Source organism: Nomascus leucogenys, chromosome 1a (genome assembly GCF_006542625.1).
Source record: "Nomascus leucogenys isolate Asia chromosome 1a, Asia_NLE_v1, whole genome shotgun sequence".
NCBI classification, from domain to species: domain Eukaryota; kingdom Metazoa; phylum Chordata; class Mammalia; order Primates; family Hylobatidae; genus Nomascus; species Nomascus leucogenys.
In genome coordinates, this window is record NC_044381.1 from 83,466,251 (window position 1) to 83,483,383 (window position 17,133).

General features: G+C 35.9%; 1 protein-coding gene across 15 annotated transcripts in view; it reads left to right on the forward strand.

The window, feature by feature from the left end:
• GPHN (gephyrin) overlaps positions 1-17,133 on the forward strand; it is a 700,118-nt gene that overhangs the window by 1,248 nt on the left and 681,737 nt on the right. The window lies entirely within an intron of this gene.

Consider the following 17,133-nt stretch of genomic DNA (forward strand, 5'->3'; position numbering starts at 1 on the left):
CTGTGGTGGCCCTTCTCTGCGTCCTCGGGAGGAGGGAAGGCTGAAGAAGGGAACCGCGGGGGTGCATTTTACAACCGCTGAGAACCGCCGGAGATTGGGGGTGTTCCCGTGGGTCGCCTCCCCCAGCCCCCCAGGAGCCGGGGTCGACCCCGTGGGATGTCAGGCTCCAGCGCCTTCGGAGACAAAGTCCTGGGCCCCCAGGGACCGAGGGGCCGGTGCGGAGGGCGCTGCGGGGCTCCGCGCTGTCGGTGCAGGCGGCGGGATCCCGGCTCCGCAGTCTGAAGCATGCCGCTCTCGGCTGGCCTGGGCGCATCTTCCGCTAGTGCTCTTCAGAGAGAGGGGGGAATCCCATCTCCACCCCCTTTCTCTCCTTCCCTTCCCCCCACCCGGGCGGCCCCACGCCAGTAGCTGTGCTTGCCCGGACGAGACTCAGGGGTTAATTAGATGAAACTGCTCCTCCTCGGGTTGTCCCTCGCGAGCCGGGCTTCCCCTCAGTCACCCATGGGGCACCCTTCGCCTCCCTCGGGGGATGGGGGATCGGCTTGCGTCCGGACCTCGGAAAGTGTCTGCCTTCTGCCTTTCCGAGCAAAAGGCCCTCTATCTGCCTCGTCGTTTCCTTAGCGAGGACGGGCTGCAGCCTGCGGCCGGGGGATCAAGCTTTTTACTTGAGAGGGCAGGATTCCCCTACTGGGGCTCCTGTCCCCCTCCTTTCTGGGAACCCCCACCCCAGTAGAGCGTCCCGAGGCTGGTGAGGAGGGCACTTTTCCCGGGTCGCGTTTGCCTCCCTCGCCAAAGCCGTGTGTGTTCTGCATGTCTGATTCCGTTGCGCTGAATTTGGTTAATATCCGTCACTTAGGCGATCGGCAGTTGCTGCAGGGCATGACTTCCAAGATGAACAGCAAGCCGATTTGTAGGGGTTTCTGCTGTGGTTCTGTAGTTGGCAAGGTTTATGTGTAATTGAGTGGCAAGACGGGGGTTAAAGAACTATATTTGGAATCTGAGGGCTTAGTTTGGAGTGAAGGAAATCCAAGACTTAGTGATGTGATTTCGGAAAAAGAAGCAATGTGGACGGGAATCCTAGTGTTTCCCTTACTTTTTTTAATTTTTTCTTTAACTGTCAAATTCTGACAGGTCGAGACGGTGCTCGAGAAGGGACTAAATTGAATAAGACTTGCTTTTATTATTAGTTAGAAAAAAAAGTCAGACTGCCGGCAGATATTGAGTGCAAAGCTTAATTTAGCTGCCGAATTTTATGAAAAGGTGATATCCAAAGCCCCCTTTTTTCTCTTTTAAGTAAAAGATTGCCTTTCCCTGGTATTCATTCCGTATATCGATCGTGTTTAATTGAATTTTCCTAATCAAAAGACCCTTGGATAGAGAAACTAGTCTAAACCAGTTGCAGAAAAGGGAACCCCCAAATCAGAAGGTGCGCTGTTCTTTTCTTTTGGTCCTGGAACTGTTTGGGTATGTGAAGATTCAGTTGTATTTCAGAATTCCTGGAGCTGACATTGCCAATTTTCGAATAATCTGATGGTGGGATGTGAAAGTGTGTATCTTTTATCTACCCTCAACTTTCACTTTAAATTCTAGCCATTCTTTGACAATTAATAGAGTAGTGAGAAGCCAAAATATGTCAGTTGTCTGTGGAAATAAAAAAGGCCATAGATGTTTAAAAGTTAAACCGTAGAAATATTTTTACAATGAACATTTTCTACTTAAGCTTTCCATTAAATAATAGTTCCATTTAACGAATCAACTTACCTTTGCCAAGTGACATAGCAGATAGGTGTTGTACAGACTGCTTTGAAAGATGCAGCCCTTATCTGGTGTCCCTACAGTCTAATATGGGTAACATTGATACGCAAACAGATGAAGAAACATTGTATGTAATTATTGTGCAAAACTTTTCTAAATACACTACCTATGAGTTTGGGGTTAACTGCAAAAGAAATTCCGTATTCAGATGGATTAGGAGCGAATGTGACTACCTGAAGGGAGAATTTAATACATTTACTAGAGTCAAGAAGAAACTGGCAATTTTAAGGGAAGTTGAAAGTCAGCAGCCACCTTATAAATAAATACGTAGTTGATGATGAGGCTCCTGAGCGGAATAAAAATGCAATGTAAAGGCCTTGAGAAGCTCAAGTGGAATAGGTAGGTGGCATAGGTAAAATGTTAGAGAGAAGATAACATTAACATTGACAGTGGAATTAAAGACAGACAAGGGAAGCTATCTCATGAGAATGAGGTACAGTAGTCTAGGGGAAAAAGTCTAGGGCCAGAAACAAGGTTGTAGCTGAAGGAATGAAAAGGCAGCTACAGGTTTGGAAAAAGTGATAATAGACGAAAATAGGTTTTGATGATAACATGTATATTTGAAGTCAGAAATAACTCAGGCTTTTTCTTGAAAAGTTATTGATACAGATATTGTCTACTATGATGGAGAGGAAAGAAAACTGATTTTTCTCAAGTCTGTAACTAGTGGGTTTCATTATCACCAGCTTAATTTCTGTGGTCTTGCCTGATATACCATATGATTTGGGGGAAAGAACTTACAAAAATGAAGCTGTGCTGTACAGTTTTGTGTATTCTAGAACTTCAGGTTTTGCAGTTTTACTATGTAGAATTATTTTTTACTGAACTCAAGTATTGTGATTTCATACTTAAGAAAGTTGAGTTGAACTGTAGTTTTTGTAAATTATAATTTGTGGCTCTCTTAAAAGGTGGAGGGCCTCTTTTAGAAAATCTCCTTGGCATGCTTCATAATACTAATTTTAAGTATTTTATCTACATCTATTTTACAAAGATACTGGAAAGTGTAATCTACCCACAAGCACATTTTGCAATATGTTACTTAGTATTTTGTGAAGTCATATTGTCATTTCTGAAGTTTTTAATTGACTAATTTGTGACTTTTTTTTATTACCTGTTGAAAGATACTTGTTCTTTGAAACTTTTCGTCCATGAGATGTTTTTGTTATCTTCATTTCAGTTGTGAATTTGGCAAATTTAATACATAGTCTGTTGAGACTTCTCATTAAATAAATTGTATTAGGTTTATGAAAGAATAATGGTAGAAAGGGAGATATTTAGCAGAAGCATTTTTTCGCTTCATTATTTTGAATTATTAAGCACTTGAAAATGAGATTATGATAATTAATGTAACACGGATATTCTAATTACACTATTTTTTTAAATCAGGGAAATGAGAACATAGATGTATATAAAATAGACTGTATGTGGAAACATTTTATGTTGAATATTATTGTCCATCTCTAAGAACAATAACTTTGTTCAAAACTGTCTTATGTTGACTTGACAGAAATGAAAATCACATGGTGTTTGGTGACCTAAGGTCTAGTTTGAAATATTTCTGTGTCTAATGTTGTCTACTTGTGTTACTATTTATAGAAGAGACTAGAGGTAATGTGGTAATGAGTAACATGAAGCAAATAAACAAGTATCTGCTACTTCAAAACTAGAAACAAGATGTGGTGCAGATGTAGAATTTTTTTCTAACAGCTTTAGTAGTAATTATACTTGAAGTCAGTCTTACCAGTTACATAGCAGGCTCACTATATCTGGAATATGTCACTCTTCATATACTTTTTTCTATTTTGAAAGAAGCTGTTTATCAAAGCAGCATACTAGTTTTACCACTGCAAAAGCTCTACAGAAACATTACTAGGAAAATAATGACTACATGTATGTATATAATGTAAAATCATATAGATATTCCATTGGCTACTTAATATCATATTAGTTCGCTACAGCTCATGTTTGATACCAAGGTACTTAGCTGAAGATGATAATCCATTGCCTAAATTGTCACTAATAGTGGCATGAATGAGAAAAAGGTACAAATTTTTGGGAAAGGGCATTTTTAAAAATCGGTTTTTTTTGCTGTAGTAATACACATTTTAATTACACTAACCTGTTGATTTGAAATCAGTAAGAGATATTGGAACAAATATAGGACTAGGTACTAGAGATTAGTTAAAAGACTAATTGTAAATGAGAACATCAAAATATTACAGTAACATGTAGGGAGTATTTCAGTTATTCATAAATGAAGTCATTCAGAGTATTCAGAAAATAAGTTTGAGCCAAGCAGATGCTGCCCTTATAACTCTGCAATTGTTTAAGCATTTACTTTTTTACATTCTGGAAACCTGTTCTGGTATATTATGTGTCAATATTATTTTCTGAAAAGCCTGTTTATTGATAAGGATATATACATATTATATCTGTTTTGAGAATAGATGTCATTAAGTAGGCAAATTACTATTAAATCCTACTAAGTGGAACTGTATGTTCTGGCTAACTTAGCTGTTTTATTCAATATGTGTTTTTAATATTGATCTATATGACTTGAAAGGAATCCTATTTCTTGAACTAGATTGTTATTTTGTGAATTTTTTGTTGGAAGCAATGTATTAGAGAATTAAATGTTTAGTCAAAGTAAGAAAATGTTAAATTAATTTCTAATGAATATACTTAGTACTATTATCATTGGTCAAAGAATTGAAAAAGTATTAGTTGCTATACAATAAGAATTTTAACTATATTAAAAACACAGGTGACAATTTGACTTCAAAGTAAATGTACTTAATACTATCATCACTGGCCAAAGACTTGAAAAAGTATTAGTTGCTATACAATAAGAGTTTTAAATACATTAAAAACACATACGACTATTTGACTTCAAACAGGCATATAGTGGAAAGTCAATAGTATGTTTTTAGGGAGGAAATGATGAATAAGAGTCTATTTTTACTCTTATTGGTGATAGATTCCTGGCTAAGTTGAACAAGGTGTTTTTAAAAACAATCAGTAAAATAGATAAAATCTATTACTCCGTTTCTGTAAATAGGATTGAAGAATAATGAAGCATATTTGGAATTTGAAAGGTATAAAAAAAAGATCCTGAAAAAGAAAGTAGTGAAACCACAAAGGATTTCTTCCTTCACATATGGGCAGAGAAGATAAATACCAAGGAAGAAGAAAAGATTGTTTAACCTACTTAAAAGTAATTGGGACTGTAGTCAATATGAATGGCATGTAATCTCACTTTCATTAAAAAGTTTTTTTGAGTGACCTCTCAAAAAGGAAATGTTTAATAAAGTATTGCTAAGTAGAAATTCTATCCAGGTTCTTTAATGAATTTATAAACTAAATTGTATTTAATAAATTAATTTTAACTAAGTAGAGCTTCTTGAAAATTTTGTTTAAACAACCCCAACAATTTTAACAGTAGCTTTGTCAGTATTTATACATTTTGAAAGAGTGTAATTAAATTTACCATGCTTTAAAAAGAATTCTTAATTTGAAAAATAAAGCAGCAAGGAAATGAAATATGATGAAGGAATTGTCACCATAATTTGGGGCATTCTTCTCAAACTGGAGTACAGGACATTGTGTCAAGGGATACTATAAGGCTTGGGATCTAAGCCATGGGAACAAACATAATAATTTTTTAAGTACCAATTTTACTTGATGGTATTAATTTAAATAACTTTAATATTAAGATAAGCATGAGTAAATTAGGCACAAAGTATAGAATTCACGTGAGGCTTTAAGATGAAATTAGAAGCTTCAAAGAAATTTCCAGTGAACCCATTATATTTCAAGTGAGCTCCAGATCTCGTCATTCTTCTGTGTTATTGGCACTTCATGGCAAAAAATTTAAGGAGCACTGGATCATAGAAAGAACATTGTAAGAATTATGTTCTCATACTATTCTGGCTAGTAAAGTTTTGTAACCTTCAGTATATTATGTAACCCTCTCTCAGCTTTTCTTACCACTAAAATGAAGAGATCCCTCTCAGATCACTTCAAGGCTCTCATGGCAATATATGTTTCTATCTTTTAGCATTCTGACCAGCAGGAAAGAGAAATATAGGATATTAGACCTAGTTAATTTTTTTCTGTCTTTATAATGGGAATGATTATAGGGGAGGGTAGGTTATACATAAAAATGCAAGAGAGTAAGAAATAGAATAATGATCAAAGAAGGAAAATATTTAGATTTTTTATTTAGAAATTTTTGTGACATTAATCGTTCTGTTATTAGCAGTCTTACGCTTAGGTTTCAGACACAGCTCAGGACTGACTTTGTCAATAAAATATTTCCTGGGAATTATTCTCTTCAATGATGTCTTTCTTTGTTTTCCTTACAATGTTTATAAATGTTGTCTATACCCTGTAATCTATATGTGGGAGGCTGCATGGTGTAGCTTAAAAAGGATAGAGCTTTGGAGTCAGATAGACTTGGATTTCAGACCCTCATTTGCCCTTTATTTTGGGAAGTCATTTAACCTCTCTGAATTTCAGTTTTCTTCTCCAAAATGAAGATAGCAATACCTACTTTACAAAGTTTTCAAAACTAACAGAGGTAACGCATATGAAAATGCCTAGCATTTTCAGATGAGATACTCGGTTATTTTTGGTTCCTTCCTCTTTGTATGTTGCTTTGGGAGCAACTTGCCACAGTTTCGTATATACATGTCTTATTCAAAGTAGATTTTAAAGTTCTTGAGACATATGGTTGTGTTCTTTACTTCTTTTGTGCCCTTTTGTCATAGCATGTGTTAATGAAGTAATTGGATAGAAGGTGTTTAATAAAAAAATTGGGTAATGTGAAATTTATATAGTACTTTAAGAAACATTTAGGTAAACCAGAACTTGGCTATTATTACTAAAAGAATAGTTTAGGGTAGATGGAGTGAGGTGGATTAGTTTTTAAAAGGTTTGTTTTTCTGGTAATAGGATGATATTTATAATGATGTGTGTTTGAGATGTTTTATAACATTAAATTTTGTATATTGTTTTAGTTGGGTATTGTTTGTGTGAGGATTATTTTAGAGTAATGAAACTTGATATCTTAAAAACTAAAAATTTGAAATTATAGGTAAAAAAAATTCTGAAAATGCTGTTATATTGATTCTGGTGATCAAAATAACACTGATAGGAGTCAAAAGTTATGCCTCTTCTCCCACTTTTAAGATAAGCACATTTTACCACAGTTTCCTTACCTTTAAATGGGGGTAAGTGTGTTTACCTTGGTGGGTTAATGTGAGAAATGAAATAACGTATTCAGTATTCAACACCTACAATGTACCAAGGCCCTGTGCTAAGTGAGGGATACAATAGTGATTAAGACAATTCAATCTTTCTTGTCTTGAGGCATATATTCTAGCACTACCGTGAAAACATTATTCAGTCAAGTTGGATATTGACACATTCATGCTTCATTTATGTTTCATTTCAAGGAATAAAGTGCTTTTATATTTTATTTTTTAAGTAGATAACAAGTACAAGCACCAAAACTGTTTTTATGTCAAGCCATTTTTTTGATACACATTTTTTTTTTTTTGAGACGGACTCACTGTGTCGCCCAGGCTGGAATGCAGTGGTGCGATCTCAGCTTGCTGCAACCTCTGCCTCCCGGGTTCAAGCGATTCTCCTGCCTCAGCCTCCCAAGTAGCTGGGATTACAGGTACCTGCCACCATGCCCGGCTAATTTTTTTTTTTTTTTTTTGTATTTTTAGTAGAGACAGAGTTTTACCATGTTGGCCAGGCTGGTTTTGAACTCCTGACCTCAAGTGATCTACCTACCTCAGCCTCCCAAAGTGCTGGGATTACAGGTGTGAGCCACCATTCCTGGCCAGCAATTATATTTCTACATTCTATTCTGAATATCTGTTACTGTGACATGATAGTATGTTTCCATAACGTATATGCTTTTCAGGTTTTACCCACTTGCCTTTCCTTTTCCGGTTTCTAATCTACTATATCCTTGGGAATTTCATAAACTTGCTAAGAATTATTTGTGATATTACATCCAGTTAGATTTGAAGTGAGAGTCTAAAAGCACATATTTTCACTTTTGGGTTCAGGGCATCAGAAAATGAGTGGATATTACTATAATAAATAGCTTTATTTATTTCTTTGTATAGTACTTCACGATTTCAGGACCATGGCTAAATGTGTCTGCCTGATGGTGCAAATGTTAATAAAAATCCACTCTATGAGTGAAAGAGATTAAGTGCAGTTTGAATGCTAAGTAAAAATGAAATGTTTCATTTAATTATTTCTTGTTCTTTTAAAAAACACATTAATGTGCACTCGAAATTAACAATCTTTAAAGTCTAATTAATGGTTAAGAACTATTGGATATCTTATAAATAAGAAACTGAGCTGGGCACAGGGGTTCACGCCTGTAATCCCAGCACTTTGGGAGGCCGAGGCGGGCGGATCACGAAGTCAGGAGATCGAGACCATCCTGGCCAACATGGTGAAACCCCATCTCTACTAAAAATACAAAAATTAGGCAGGCATGGTGGTACGTGCCTGTAATCCCAGCTACTCGGGAGGCTGAGGCAGGAGAATCACTTGAACCCATGAGGCAGAGATTGTAGTGAGCCGAGACTGTGCCACTGCACTCCAGCCTGGCGACAGAGTGAGACTCCATCTCAAAAAAGAAAAAAAAAAAAGAAGAAGAAACTGAATAGAGTAAAAATACTATTTTCAGATGTAAAAAGATGAAGGAACATTTACACAGTGGTGCCCCCCTCTTCACTTTCACCTAAGAGTCTATACAGAACATTTTGATTATAGTCTAAACTTTAAAAATTGTGCTTTCATAAAATTAATATCCACATTGTAGAAGTTACGTTTGAATTAAACTGCAAGTGGGCACTACCCAAAGCAATCTACAGATTCAGTGCAGTCCTATCAATGACATTCTATACCAATGAAATTCTTCACAGAAATAGGAAAAAAAAAGTTAAAATTTGTATGGAACCATAAAAGACCTGGAATAGCCAAAGCAATCCTGAACAAAAAGAACAAAGCTGGAGACATCATACTATCAGACTTTAAAATATACTACAAAGTGATAGTAACCAAAACAGCATGATACTGGTGTAAAAACAGACACATAGACCAAAGGAACAGAATCGAGAACCCAGAAATTAATCCTCATATCTACAGCCAACTGAGTTTTGAGAAAGGTCCCGGGAACACTTGCTGATGAAAGGACAGTATCTTCAAGAAATGTTTCTGGGAAAAAGGATATCCATATGCAGAAGAATGAAACTAGAGCCCCACCTCTTATTCTTTAGAAAAATTAACTCAAAATGAATCAAAGACCTACATGTAAGACAGGAAACTGTGGAACTGCTAGAAGAAAACATAGGGGAAATGTTTCAGGACATTGGTCTGGGAAAAAATTTTATAAATAAGACCTCAAAAGCACTGGCAAAGAAAGCAAAAATAAACAAGTGGATTATAGCAAACTAAAAAGCTTTTGTACAGCAAAGGAAATAACCAACAGAATGAAAGGCAGCCTATAGAATGGGAGAAAATATTTGCAAACTGTTCATCTGACAGGGGATTAATATCTAGGATATACAAGAAACTCAAACATCTTAACAGCCAAATAAATAAATAAATAAATAAATAAATAAAAAACCCAGGAAAAAAACAGAACAAAACCTGCAAAAAACCCAATCTGATTAAAAAAAGATGGGATATTTCTCAAAAGAAGACATACAAATGGCCAAAAAATACATTAAACAATGTTCAGCATCATTAATCATCAGGAAAATGCAAATCAAAACCACAGTGAGGTATTCTCTTACCCCAGTTAGGATCACTATTATCAAAAAAACAAAGAATGACAAATGCTGCCAAGGATGTAGAGAAAAGAGACCTCTTACATACTGTTGATAGGAATGTAAACAAGTACAGCCACCATGGAGAACAGTATAGAGGTTCTTTAAAGGACTACAGATAGAACTACCATATGATCCATCAATTTCGCCACTCGGCATTTACCCAAAGAAAAGGAAATCAGTATATGGAAGAGACATGTGTACCATATTTATTGCAGCACTATTCACAATAGCTAAGACACAGACTCAATCTAGGTGTCCAACAGCAGATGAATGGACAAATCAATTATGGTATATATGCATAATGGAACACTGTTCAGCCATAAAGAATGAAATCCTATCATTCATGGCAACATGGATGGAACTGGAGGACATTATATTAAGTGAAATAAGCCAGGAATGGAAAGTTAAACACTGCATGTCCTCACTATTATGTGGAAACTAAAAAAAGTTGGTTTCATGGAAGTAAAGTAGAACAGAGGATACTAGAGACTGGGAAGAGTCAGGGGAAGGGGATACAGGGAGAAATGTGTTATAGGATACAAAATTACAGCTAGATTGGAGAAATAAATTCTAGTCTTCTATAGCATTGTAGGGTGACTATAGTTAACAGTAATATATATTTTCCAATAGCTAGAAGGAGGATATTGAATGTTCTCAACACAAAGAAATGATAAATGTTCAAGATGATGGATAATTAATTATTCTAATCTGATCACCATACATTATATGTATTGAGACATCACTATGTACCTCATAAGTATGTATAATTATTGTATGTCAATATAAAATATAAAAGAAAATTTAAAAAATTGCAAATAAGAAAGCTCCTAAATTCTTATGTCATTCTTTTAATTAGTTAAAAAATTTATTAAAGTATATTTATGTGTTATAAAGAATATAATAATACAGAGAGGTAAAATGCAAAATTAAGCCTCATCACATTACTTCTCTAGTTTCTCTCTAGTGTTAACCACTTAAAAAATCTTTTTGTTTATTCTTTTGTATACACTCATATATCTGATATATTTGAATATGTGTGTGTGTATCATACAATACATCAGAGCTTGCAAATTGATGGACCACTGGCCCTAACTGACCAGTGTTTCATTATTCCCCTACTGTATTTTAGAAAAAGTATTTGTTTCTAACACTTAAAAAAAATATTTCATATAAAATCCCTATTTTTTTTTTGCTTCTTAAGGTTCAGCAACACACAACATGTTTCTCACATAATAGTTGTTTAGAGTTACTGTCCGCATAAGATAGGACATGCATTCTTCAGTTTCCCACAGTTTCTGTTTAATATGTGTTGGCTGCCTGACCTTGATAGGCATTTGAGATTGTGATTCTTGCTCATACATAGTATTTTGCACTTTCTTCCTTCACTCCCTAACTCTAGCATATTTTGGACACCTTTTCATATTAGTGAAAATAATAGTAGTTAACTTTATTGAGAGCCTATGAAGTGTAAAATACCTTCTAGAGCCTGTTACAGAGCCTATTAATTCATTTAATCCTCATAATAATATGTTAGTATTATTATCATTTTACAGTTGAGGAAATTGTTGCAGAGAGAGATTAAGTAACTTGCTCAAGTTAGTGCAGTAAAGGAACAGGCTGCAAATTGAATCTATGTAATCTGTCCATAGAGTGTAAGCTCTTTACTACATTATACTCCTCTTTGGCATGTCAGAATTATTTCATAGAGATCTTCAAAGATGTTTATATACATATTTCACTTTAATGGGTCTTATTGCATTGTAGGTTGTGCTATATTTAATTAGTCCCTAATTGATGGACATCGAGGTTTCTGATTTTTCACTGAGACAGATGTTGTAGATAATAATATTATACATTTATCATTACAAGTTTATAAGTTTTTTATAATGTAAGATTACTATCTGTAGAATTTTGGGGTCAAGGGTGTATGAACTTAAAAATTTTAATAGATAATTTACTTTTCAATAAGGATGTATTAATTAATATTCCCACCTTCATTGAGTATTAGCTTTTTAGCTTTACAAGTTCTGTTGAATATATCTCGTGAGTTACACAGGAGCCTTTTATTAGGATTCAAAATTAGCTTAAGTGAAGAGGGAAGCTTACATAGCCATAGATTACAGAGGAGGAGCTGACTTAAGGGACTCAAATAATGTGATCGGGAAGCAATGTAATCGTGGACTCTTACTCTCCATTTCATTGCTCTGTTTTCTGAGTATGTTGCAGGCTGACTTTCTTCTTATAGTCAGAATTGTGAGGTTATAGAGGAGGGGTAGATTGAGAAGTTACAGTAATAGACAGTTTCATGTTTTCCCTTTCCCAATTAGTGAGTCCAGAGGAAATATTTTCTTTTTTGTTTTTTAACTTTTAGGTTCAAGGGTACATGTGCAGGTTTGTCATATAGGTAAACTCGTGTCAGAGGGGTTGTTTTACAGATTATTTCATCACCTAGGTACTAAGCCTGGTACCTAATAGTTATTTTTCCTGCTTATCCCTCTTCCCACCCCCTACCCTGAAATAGGCCCCAGTGTCTGTCATTCCCTTCTTTGTGTCCATGAGTTCTTTTAGCTCCCACTTGTAAGTGAGAACATCTGGTATTTGGTTTTCTGTTCCTACATTAGTTTGCTGAGGATAATGACCTCCAGCTCCATCCATGTTCCCACAAAAGACATGATCTCATTTTTTTTTTATGGCTGCATAGTATTCCATGATGTATGTATATAAACCACATTTTCTTTATCCAGTTTGCCATTGGTGGGCATTTAGGTTGATTCCATGTCTTTGCTATTGTGAATAGTGCTACAGTGAACATTCGTGTGTATGTATCTTTATGGTAGAATGATTTCTATTTCTCTGGGTATATACCCAGTAATGGAATTGCTGTGTTAAATGGTAGTCAGAGGAAATTTATTTTTTTTTCTCATGACATTTGTATATAAACTTCCAGGATGCTTACCTGGTATGACTCACATGTCAATTTTGGAGCCCATCATTGTAACCAGGATGTTGAGGCCTGATTGGCCAGGTCTGTATCACATGTCCATCCTTGGGAGTGGGGATACTAAATAGGTAACCTCACCAGAATCACATAGAGAGTGTGTCTTAGTGTGGGCTGCTATAACAAAATACTTAGACTGGGTAATTTATAAATAACAGAAATTTATTTCTTACAGTTCTGGAGGCCGGGAAGTCAAAGATCAAGGCACTAGCAGATCTGGTCTGGTGAGGGCCTGTTCTTCAGGGACAATGCCTTCTTAACTGTGGCTTTCTAGCTATGTCCACGTAGCTTTCTAGCTTGCCCTTATGGAAGGGCAAGAGGGCTCCCTCAAGCCTCTTTTATGAGGGCACTAATCCCATTTATGAGGGTAGACCCCTTGTGACCTAATCTCCTCCAAAGGTTCTACTTCTTTAAGACCATCACAGGGTGGGGTGGGGTAGGGGGTCAGGTTTCAACATGTGAATTTTGGAGGGGGACACAGACATTCAGACCACAGCAGAGGGAACAAGGGAAGTCTTTAAAAGGAGAGGAGTTTCTGTCACTAAAAGGGGAAAAGTGTGCTGAGCAAGCAGACTTTTTTTTTTAGAGGTTCCCTGAAGTCTTGATGCCGTTTTGCGTCATTCTTTTTTCCCTGAGAATGTAGTTGATTGTATCAGTCATTGTTTCTTCTTTTTCCTGCTTCTGCCATGAAAATGCTCCTCTGGCAGATAGTTTCAAATTAGAATTGGAGTAAGTTCGGGTGTGGCAATCAATGGCTTAAACCCAGGCCCCTGTGATGTGAAGGGTAGTTAATTTATATATCAAGAGAACTCACAATGATTGACCTCCACTTTTTCATACTCTTTATAAAAGAGTGGTTCTCTGAAGACATTTTAGAATAGTAATACACACATAATTGAAATATTTTACCCATTTTTTAAAGAGCCCTTTATGTTGCTTTATTTTGAATTTATGATCACCTATGGGTCTTAGTCTTTTTTTCTACAAATGGTGCCTCCCAGTGTTTCCTAAATTTTGTTCTAGCAACACTTGTCTGGGAGATGTTATAGTATGTATTATATGAAAATGCTTTTACATGATCAAATAAATGTGGAAAGTGCTACATAATGTATCCCTCCATTTGGAGATTCACAGTATATGAAGGCATATTAAAGATGTGAGTAATAACTGTAGAACCTCTTAACCTTTATTTAGTCTAGTGCTTCCAAATTTATTTGAAAATTAAACACTTTTTCAAGATACACCTGAGTTCTGTTCAACACCTTTTTAGGAAATGGTGGTCTTTCCCCTGCAGATGATCTCTTGAAAAATCTGTGTATGATTTTTATATGTATTCTTTTACTTTTTTTGCTGTAGAAATAATGGTTTTTCTACAATAATCTCTATTGTGAAAATTAATTATTTTACCCTGGATTTACCTTTAAAATATATACATATATATATATATATATATTTTTTTTTTTTTTCCTAATCACCACCTCTTTTTTTGTTTGTCCTTTTTTTTCATGTTAAAATGTTGACTGAATATATTCTTATTTGACTCTGAAAATCTATGATAGCAAAGACTAGAAACTGACCAGTCTTGGTTCTGTTACCACTATGGGGAAAGAACACTGGATGAAATTCTATTTTGGATTTTTTCAGTGGGAGTTTAGTATCATTATTTGTCAAATGGAAAGTTGAGTAGATGATCTCTAAAATCCCCTTCAGCTCTGAAATTTTATTAATTCTAAATCTGAGGAACATTCCTCATGTTTACCATTCGATCATTGCTGAAATCTATTAGTGACGGCAAAATTATTGATCTAAGGTGTTTTCCTTCAAACAGGAAAAATTACTAGAAAAAGACACAGACATTCATAACAAGTGTAAATGAAAATAAATGTCTGTTACTTCCACTGCACAATATGTGCAATTTTATTTCATTCAATATCACATGCTACAGAGGTTAAAATTGCTAAATATATAGACCTTAGAAAAAATTATATGAACTTAAGTGTAATAACAGATTCCCACAATCAAGCTTAGAAGAATAATAGTGATTTAGGGGTATTTGAGGTATTACTTTTTCTTTTTAAATTTAAAATGTATTGTTACACTAGAGATCTGGAAAACAAAAAATTAGCACTCCCTCCAAAATAGTTATTATTTTGCTATTGTATATTTAAAACAAAGCTGTTGTAAAATAAGACATAATACCTTTGATGAACAATATTATGTTTTAGGTTCACACAGATACTCAGAATAGTAGGTGGGCTCTGGATTAGACCACCTGGGTTTATACCTAAGTGAAGTTTTTACAGTTACTTCTCTAAGCTTTAGTTTTTTTCATCTGTAAAATGGAAAATAATACTAATATGCCTGCCTTAGAGGGTTGTTATGGTAAGTGAGATAATGAAGTAAACCTTTAATGCATGTGCCCACATACTAAATATTCATGAAATGTTTGTTGTGTATTATAATACATTTGAATATAATTACCTTAATAAACAGGGCAACAGAAGCAACCTGTACAACTTTTGGGTATCTGACCTCAATCTTGGCGTATCCCCATGCCCTTTTCCCACTATTTTATCTTATTTTAGGAACATCATTAAGATTCAATACTGAACTGGGGTTCTGCTTAATCTAAATTCTTGTTTTCCAGCTTAAGTTTTGGGCAGTTAGAGTTAGAAGATGCTATTTGTAGTGTAGTAACTAACAGCAAGAATTTGAGATTTTTGAGATGTAGGTTTAAAGTAAAGTATGTATGGAAAACTGCCTCTGATAGTCTCTAAGGCTTGTTAAGACCTGTGGAGAAAATTCACATACATATATGTGGGTACTATGGTTATGGAATACTAAGTACTCTAGTTCAAAAGATGTTTCGAGGCCGGGCACGGTGGCTCACGCTTGTAATCCCAGCACTTTGGGAGGCCGAGGCGGGCGGATCACGAGGTCAGGAGATCGAGACCACAGTGAAACCCCGTCTCTACTAAAAAATACAAAAAATTAGCTGGGCGTGGTGGTGGGCGCCTGTAGTCCCAGCTACTTGGAGAGGCTGAGGCAGGAGAATGGCGTGAACCCGGGAGGCGGAGCTTGCAGTGAGCCGAGATTGCGCCACTGCACTCCAGCCTGGGCGACAGAGTGAGACTCCGTCTCAAAAAAAAAAAAAGGTGTTTCGAAAGTTTGAAATGTTATGCAAGTGGGGCAGTAATGCAGGGTGGTAAAGTGATAGTAAAATAAAATATTTATATAGATGATTGTTGATTTGTAGTAGAGGAACTTTAAATTGGTAGATGAGGACCTTATATGTTTGAGGTTAAATAAACAATGATTTGGGGCATAAGGGAAATAAATATTATGTATAAAAGGGAAAAGATACTTTTAGAACTATCAGATGCCAAAAGAGAATCTATCAAATTTAGAGCATTGCCAAAGGTAAGTTTTGGTAGAAAAGTTTGAGAATCATTAATTTAGTTTTTTTTTTTAAAAATTATTATTTAAGTTCTGGGGTACCTGTGCAGAACATGCAGGTTTGTTACATAGGTATACACGTGCCATGGTGTGTTGCTGTACCCATCAACCTGTCATCTACATTAGATATTTCTCCTAATGCTATCCCTCCCCTAGCCCCCCAGCCCCCGACAGACCCCAGTGTATGATGTTCCCCTCCTTGTGTCCATGTGTTCTCATTCTTCAGCTCCCACTTAAGAGTGAGAACGTGGTGTTTGGTTTTCTGTTCTTGTGTTAGTTTGCTGAGAATGATGGTTTCCAGCTTCATCCATGTCCCTGCAAAGGACATGAACTCATCCTTTTTTTATGGCTGCATCGTATTCTACCATGTATATGTGCCATCTTATCTTTATCCAGCCTGTCATTGATGGGCATTTGGGTTGGTTCCAAGTCTTTGCTATTGTGAACAGTGCTGCAGTAAAGATACCTGTGCATGTGTCTTCACAGTAGAATGATTTATAATCCTTTGAGTATATGCCCAATAATACGATTGCTGGGTCACGTAGTATTTCTGGTTCTAGATTCTTGAGGAGTCACCACAGTGTCTTCCCCAATGATTGAACTAATTTACACTCCCAAGAGTGTAAAAGCGTTCCTATTTCTCTACATCCTCTCCAGCATCTGTTGTTTCCTGACTTTTTAATGATCGCCATTCTAACTGGCATGAGATGGTATCACATTGTGGTTTTGATTTGCATTTCTCTAATGACCAGTGATGATGAGCTTTTTTTCATATATGTGTTGGCTGCATAAATGTCTTGTTTTGAGAAGTATCTGTTCATATCCTTCACCCACTTTTTGATGGGGTTGTTTTTTTCTTGTAAATTTGTTTAAGTTCTTTGTAGATTCTGGATATTAGCCCTTTGTCAGATGGATAGATTGCAAAAATTTTCTCCCATTTTGTAGGTTGCCTGTTCACTCTGATGGTAGTTTCTTTTGCTGTGCAGATGCTCTTTAGTT